General features: G+C 42.7%; 1 long non-coding RNA gene across 2 annotated transcripts; it reads right to left on the reverse strand.

Annotated features, from left to right (window-relative positions):
• Positions 1–246: 246 nt before the first annotated feature.
• On the reverse strand, positions 247–7,664 carry LOC112648451 (uncharacterized). Of its 2 annotated transcripts, XR_003129057.3 has the most exons (4): positions 7,537–7,664; positions 6,918–7,051; positions 6,025–6,175; positions 247–376 (listed from the first exon to the last, which is right to left on the reverse strand). It is a non-coding gene; the product is annotated as an uncharacterized LOC112648451 (long non-coding RNA). The 2 variants fall into 2 exon arrangements; XR_007411855.1 differs by lacking the exon at positions 247–376 and having other exon boundaries at positions 5,885–6,175.
• Positions 7,665–8,188: the final 524 nt, after the last annotated feature.

Raw genomic sequence — 8,188 nt, forward strand, 5'->3', positions numbered from 1 at the left:
AAATATACTTCAAGGGTGGAAAATTCGTTAGCTTTTCACTAAATTAAAAAATAATCTTAAATGGCCTTTTGTTTTTAGGTAGTATTAGGCATCTAATGGATTGATGCAACAGCTCATTTTTTTCCACTCACACAGAATCTCAAGTATTAGGTGAAATGATATGTTTAGTTGTATTTTGAAGAGCTGGACTCCTGTTATCACTGCATATCCATGTAGAGAGGAAACAGTAGCTATAGAGCAATGAGATTGGATGGCTTTTCTAAGTGTCACTGATGCCTACAGAAGGATAATGAACAGCTGAGGGCAAGTACCAAGCAATTAATTGGCAGCCAGATGTGGAAACAGCCTCTCTGGTTGCATACAGCATTCTCATTTCCTACAGTGGGAGACAAAGGGAAAGAAGAGAAAGTGAAGGCCAAGCCAGGACTTAATAGCGTAGCTGAATTTCAAATATGGTTAAACAACAAAGGCATGTCTGTTATGCAACGTCAGGATCCTCATTGGGAAAATCAGACACATCAGATGTAACATCTAGTTGGACTCCCCAGCCCCCAAAAAAGATTTTGACTCCATAAGCCCCTGGGAAAAAAATTGAGTCTATGGACCTATTTCCCCATAATCCTCACTAGCACTTCTCACCCCTACTCCATGAGGGGAGGCATTAAAGACCCTTGTGCAAGATAACATATGCATCACTCAGGATTCTCATAACTCAGCTGGGGACATACTGAGCCAGCTAAGGGAAGATAAGGACTCTACACTAAAAGAGCCATAAGACAGTATACAGATACTGATAGGAGTTGGAGATCCTGAGGGTGAATAGAGAAGAATGTTTGACTTGGAAATGCTCCCGAAGTTGCAGAATTTAACTCCCTAGCAAAGATACCAGGAGTTGGTATAAACTTGCTACTAGCCCAGTTCCTAGAAACATGGGAAGAGTGATGGCCCATGCAAAGCAGTTAAATTTCCAGAATTGCTTTTGCAGACAGTGAAGGATGGAGCTAAAATTCCCAGGGGGAACAGGCATGCAGGATATACTTAGGGCTGGAAGGTCAAGAGAACACACTATGGACAAAGGTCCTGAGGAATACACTAGCATCACTAAAAACTCAGAGGTGACTCTTCTGTAAAGACACCACCACAGAACAATGTTGACTGATAACAATGGGGATGATAGGACTCTGAAACAACAGAGCCAGGTAGCAGCACAAAACCATCCAAAGCCAGGAAGTCACAATTAACTGTCATGACTGCAAGGTCAGAATTACAAGAATAATTCCTAGAACAGTGTCCCTAGAGACAAAGTAGATGGGCAGTCACCCAACTTGTACTACTGAGCCTGTAACACTAGTAGAAGTCAACGATGGACAACTTCAAAGCTGAGGGCAGTTGCCCCCAATAAAGTCACAATCCCTTGGCCAATTTCTGAACCTGCACCAGTTTTCAGTACTAGAGCTGCTAACAGAAGAGATGGCTGGGTCCATAGGAGGAAAAACACTGCAATATCATGGCAAGTATACACAATAATGATTAGGAAACTATGCATTAGGGGAAAGGGAATACCCAGATATTTTAAGGATGGTTGGACATAGGGCATGAGTTGTCAGTGATGGCCCAAGACCTGAATCATCATGGCCCCCTTGTTAGAGTGGATCCTATGGGGGCCAGATAATAAGTGTAGTCCTGACTAATGTCCAGTTTACAGAGATCCTCAGCATCCATGGACCTACTCAGTGGCCAGTTACTCAGTCTGCCAATATATAACTGGAATGACCTATTTGGCAGTTGGCCCAAGCCCCACTCCTGCATCCTTGGTCTGCAAAATAAGAGCTATCATATTGGGAAAGGCCAAGTGGAAGTCTCAACACCACCACCACCACCCCCAGATATAAATAAATGTAAAGTCATATTGTGGAGAGAAGAGAATAGAGATTTATTGTCACATTCTATTCATCTCCTCCTCTCAATCCTTAATTTGACCAGTCTGGTCCCTGAAGAAACCAGATGGAATAGGAAGGGACACCAAATCACAATCTCAACATAATAACCCTAGTTGCAGGCAGAGTGCCAGATGTGGTATCTTCATTAAACCAAATCAATACCACCTCAAGCATATAGTATGCAGCCATCGACTGGGAGAAGGCATTCTTTCAGTCAAAACAAAAGATGAACAATTCATATTTCCATGGAAATAATATACATTAACAGTTTAGCTCCAAGGTCATACTAAGTTCAAACGTATTTGTACCAGCTGGACATCCATAGAACATCACATGTATCTATTACATCAGTGATATTATATTGATTGGTTCATATGAGCAAAAGGTGGCTAGCTTGCTAGAGACCTTCATAAGACATGTGTCCCAGAGGGTTGGAGCTAAACCCTGCAATAATTCCAGATCCTGCCACAACTGTAACATTTTCAGGAGGCTACAAATCAGGTCCAGTAACCAGGACATCTGCAAAACAAAAGACAAATTATTACACCTTGTACCTCACTATGAAGAAGGAAACAGGCCTGGTAATCCTCTTCAAGTTCTCAAGTCAGCATATTCAATACCTAGAGATATTGTTCTGGCTCATGCACCTTGTAACATGGAAGACAGCCAACTTTAAGTGAGTCCCGGAGCAGAAAAGGCCTCTGCAGCCAGCCCAGGCTACCATGCAGGCAATCCAGATCCATATGGTCTGACCAACCTCATGGGATTAGAGCTATCAGTGGTGAGGAAAGACACCAGGTGAGGCTTGTGACCAGCTCCAGTTAGAGAAGCACAGGCAAGCCCCCAGGGCTCTGCAGCAAGGCCAGGCCATCTGCAGTGAAGAATCGTATGCCTTTGGAAAACAACTCCTAACCCATTAGTAAGCCCTAGTAGAGAGAATCACCAACTAACTTTGGGGCTAAAACTGCCCCTTCAATGCAGGGTCCTATAAGACCCAATGAGACTAACCCAGCAACCATCCATCATACAGCGGAAGCAGTACCTCCGGGATTGAGCACCAACAGGATGAGAGTCCAAGCAGGCCCCATGAGCAGGTAATCTAGATCCCCTCTCATCTACCACAATTGTGTAGGAGTTCTCTTCCTGGGCACATCTAGGGTGGTGTGAGGGACCCTGTAAGACCAACTGAAAGAGGAGGGAAAACCTGAGTGGTTTCATGGATGGGTTATCTCTATTTGTGAGTGCAAGCTGAAATTGTTAGCTATACTACAGCCTCACACAGGGGGAGCCTTAAAAGACAGTAATAAACCCTCCCAATGGTCAGAGCTTTGAGTAGTGCACTTGGTCATCCACTCAGTGTAGAAAAAAGCAGTATCCCAAGGATAGAATATAGAGTGGCAAATGACCCTGGCTAGCTGATGAGGAAAAATTGGAAAATTAAGGGGCCTGGGATGGAAGTATGTGGATGGACTTCTAGAAGCAGGCTTGAAGGAGGAAAATCTTTGTATCACATGTTTACATCCTCAGAGAACATCCACCATTGATGAAGAACTAAACCAAGTAGACAGATGACTCAGCCCGCTGACCTCAGCCAGCTTCTATCACCAGCCACTCTGGTGTTAGCACAGTAGAAACATGAACGAAGTGTGAGAGCAGAGACGAAGGCTATTCATGGACTAACAGCACAGATTCTCACTTACCAAAGATAATTTGGCTACTGCTGCTACTAAAGTTATCCTGTCTACAGCAGCGACCAACACTGAATCCCCAGCAGGGCACTATATTGGTTGGTCTTCCTCAAGAGACAAACCAGCCACTGGGTGGCAAGTTGACTACGTTGCTTTCCATCCTGGAAAATTCAGAAGTCTGTTCTCTGTTCTTAGAAAAAGAGATACATATTCAGGTCATGAATATGTATTGGGGTTGAATATGTCAGGGTTGGCCTGGCCTTTCCTGACCACAGAGTCTCAACCAGCACCACCATATGAAGGCTTATAGAGTGTTGGATCCCCTGGCATGGGATTCCATGGGATACCACCTCAGACCAGAGGACCAACTTTACAGCATAGAAGTTATGGGAGAGCGCTCATGACCATGGGATTTACTTTGTTGTAGCATATAATTCATCACCTAGAAGCTGCCAGTCCAAAAGAGCACTGAAATGGCTGAAGACATAAAGCACCACATCAGAGGCAACAGTCTGTATGGGTGTCATCCTCCAAGATTCAGCACATGCAGTGAATCAAAAAGCTATATATGGTACTGTGCCCTCAAAAAAGACACAAGGGCCTGAGTACAGAGGAGAAGCAGGAGTGGTCCCACTAACCATTATATTTATTCATCCACTTTCTGCTTTCTGTCCCATCTCTAGGGACCCTGAGCCCCTTTTGTAAGCTGAGGTTTCTATAGCTCTCCAACTACAGTCACTATTGGGCAAGGGAGCACCAAAGGTGCCCAGGTCACCTGAGTTAAAAGAATTTTCTTTTCAGAAAAAAAAAAAAAAAATCAGGACTCTCAGACAAAGTCCTGAGATGGGTATGTGTATATAAACGAAATTCAAGAAAATCTTTTTTTTTTTTTTACAAATCTTTTTTCTATAGTGGGAAAGAAGTCAATTAGAATCACTACCAAAAAAAAAAAAAAAGAATCACTACCAGACAGACAGAAATTACATATAATTACCTAAAATTTACAAAAAGGCAAAAAATAACTTGAAGACAAGGAACATGGCCAGAATCTGATAATCTGGAAAGGTGTGCTGGTTTTTTTTAAATTTTTTACTTATTTATTTATTCATAGAGACACACAGAGAGAGAAGAGGCAGAGACACAGGCAGAGGGAGAAGCAGGCTCCATGCAGGGAGCCCAACGGGACTCAATCCCAGGTCTCTAGGATCACACCCTGGGCTGCAGGGGGCGCTAGACAGGTTATTTGTTCCCCTAGGTATGTCAGGAGATATGAAAAGTCAAAAATTCTATTCTCTTCTGTAATTTTAAACACTACCTACAATCAGTTCTATGCAATTGTAGGACACGAAGCCTTTTGGAATCTGACCTGCTAGTAGTCCTCCCCTATCTCTATCTGTCCTCAAAATGGAACATGTTTCTCTGCCTCTGTGCAGAGGCTGATTCTCCAGAGAATTCTCCCCTCCTGATCTTCCCCTGCTCAGGCAGTGCCAGGGAGCACTACCTCACTCCTTCAAGGAGACTAGCAGGCCCCTATATTTATTCCACCTGTACCCCTCTCCATTAGAGGGCTCCTTATCTTTTTTTGCCCTTTTTTAAAATTGAAGTATAGTCAACACACCATGTTACATTAGTTACAAATGTATAACATAGTGACCCAACAACTCCATACATCATGCTGGGCTCACCACCAGGGTAGCACCATCTGTCACCATATACACAGCTATTGCATTATCATTGACTGCATTCCTCATGCTGTGCCTTCATCCCTACGATTTCTTTATGCCATAACTGGAAGACGATACCTCTCAGTCCCCCTCACCCATTTTGCCCATCTTCCCACCTCCTCTTCTCTGGCAACCATCAGTGTAATGTGTTCTCTGTACTTATGGGTCTGTTTCTGCTTTTCCTATTTGTTCATTTCTTTTGTTTCTTAGATTTCACAACAGAAGTAAAATCATACAGTATTTTTCTTTCTCTGGTTTGTTGTACTTAGTATAATACCTCCTAGGTGCATACTGTGTTGTTGTAAATGGCAAGATCTCATCCTTTATTAAATTGCTGAGTAATAGAGCACTCCTTATCTTTACCAAATCTGGTCACTGGTCAATCTACCCACCACTTCAAATTCCCCATACTAGACTGTTCTCAAGGGCTAGAATGCTATCTATTGTTCTATCTTTGGTGTCCAACCATAGTGCCTAGTTTACATTAGGAAATATTAGTTGAATAAATAAGTTGAATAAATCCATCAAAAGATAATTTTTGTGTTAATAGCAGCTTTATTCATAACTGCCCAAAACTGAAAAGATGAAAATATCCATCAATAAGTATATGGATAAACAACTTGGGTATATAGTCTTAGTGTGGTAAGGCTACCATAACAAAATATTACATACTGTGTAGCTTAAACCACAGAAATTTATTTTGTGTTGTTCTGGAGGCTGGAAGTCCAAGATCAAGCTGTCAGCAGATTTGGTTACTCCGGAGGCCTCTCTCCTTGGCTTGCGGGTGACTAGCTTCTCACTGTGTCCTCAAATGGCCCTTCCTCTGTGAATGTGTCAAAAGATAATTTCTTAAAAAGCGTAATCGTGCCTCTCATATAGCTATAAAATGAACACATGTCAGAGATTTTATTTCAGTCATTAATTAAGGAGAGAACAAGTAAAATGTTACAACCCGTTCAAAAAGAATCCAAAACGCAAATATATATAGACATCTGGAATGCTGAGAAAAATTTACAAATAAATGCAGAATCAGCAATATTTTGCTGGTCAGTATTCATAAGGGGCTAAGTTCCACTAAATGTAACTGGTATTTCTATGAACAAAAGTCTTTTGCATTACTATGCATTTTTCTACAACTTACAGAATTATAAAATAGCTCAGGTAATCTGGAAGGATGCAGCAGACAGTACAGTCAATAATCTTTTTAGTCCATGTCAATGTCTTTCATATTTTACCCTATAGTTAACCTCATCGCTAACTCCTCCACCCCAGATTATGCATTTATTTATTTGACATAATTTTTTAAAAACCACACAACAAAGTGCTTTGTTCTCAAATACCCTAGAGAAAAACCCTTTTCAGCTTTATCCAGTTAGCTAAAGCCACCAGCCTGGTTCAGATCCTGGCGCAGATGGAATCCCCCTCCGGTGTCCTCTTGTTCCCTCTAATTTTTCACAGACAGGGTCCAGTTCTTAGCAAGAGATATATTATTGATGATATCAATATTATTAAGGGGAAGATATTTTTGTTTTAGGTGCTCTGAAGAATTAAAAAAAGCTAACTACCTTTTTGGTGATGTGTAGGAATCTACCAACCATGATTTTCACCACTGCTTTGGAGAGACCGCTCATGGGCTGGGCTGCCAGGGCTGGTACCCAAATGGAGTTGGATGTTGGAAGAGAAATGCTGGGGGAAGGGGCTCCAGGGGGAGAAAGGAGAACAGGAATCTAGTGAGGTGATCTGAGTGGACAGAATCTTAGAGGGAAAAGTAAACAGCCAGGAACCATACAGACTGGCCTCTCTAAATGTGTATGAAGAGGTGACCCAGGGCTCAAGGGGGCAGGACTCTGCACATATAAAATCAGAACTTTCAAGTGCTTGAAAACCCGCAGACATTGGAACTGCCAGAAGGCCTTCTGAGAAGCGGCCTTGAATCCACTTTGTCCTGCTCCCTGAGCCCACTGGAATCGGCTGTGCTCCCCTCAGCTTAGTAAAGGTGGTGCTCCCCACCTGTCTCAGCCGCTGAGACCCTTTCCCAATATGCTCTGAAAAGACTACCAGGTCACAGCCACTTTACACCTGCAACGCACGCTCCCGCGCACAACTCCGGATCCCCCCTTCCCAGGAACTCCTCGGGGACACCCTAACCTCCCTCTGCCTCCCATCCATCCATCTGCTCTCTACCTTGGCATTTTTAAACTGTTTTTGGGCCCAACCGCTTGAGTCAGGAGCTCTTTACCAGCTGATCTTTGTATTACTTTCACAGACACTAAGTTTGTAAAAAAAAAAACAAAAACAAAAATTGTCTTAACAAACCAACCATATCTATTGCATAATAATCCTTGTCCCCATGACAACCAGTACTGCCATACTGAGTTGATACAATACCAGTCAAAAGCAAAGACACTTCTCATGGTAAATGTATAATTTTCGTTAGACTTCTTTAAATATTGGAAATAGCTTATGCTTTTCTTGCCATTGGGTGTCTGGGGACCCCAGGTGGGGAACTTGTGAGGGTTAATGTTTAGTGGGTGTCAATCAAGCCTCCTCAGTTCTCCCTTTTCACAGATGGGCACACTGAGGCTGTTAGTTTTAAAGTGAATTGACTTAAAACAACAAAGGATCAGAGTACAAACTGAGTTGTTTTTTTTTTTTTAAGTCTCCCCTTTTTGGTCTCTAACTCACAGCACTAGGCTTTCTTAAAAAATAAAATAGAGCCGGGAGGGGCTGCCACTTGCCCCCAAAGGAGGCTTTTCTACTTGCAGTGTGGACCTTTCTGTGGGATCTTAGAATTTGCTGCACAGCTGCTAAGTGCTCCTCCCCCTGGGGTGGGGAG

The sequence above is a fragment of the Canis lupus genome, chromosome 7, assembly GCF_003254725.2.
Source record: "Canis lupus dingo isolate Sandy chromosome 7, ASM325472v2, whole genome shotgun sequence".
NCBI classification, from domain to species: Eukaryota; Metazoa; Chordata; class Mammalia; order Carnivora; family Canidae; genus Canis; species Canis lupus.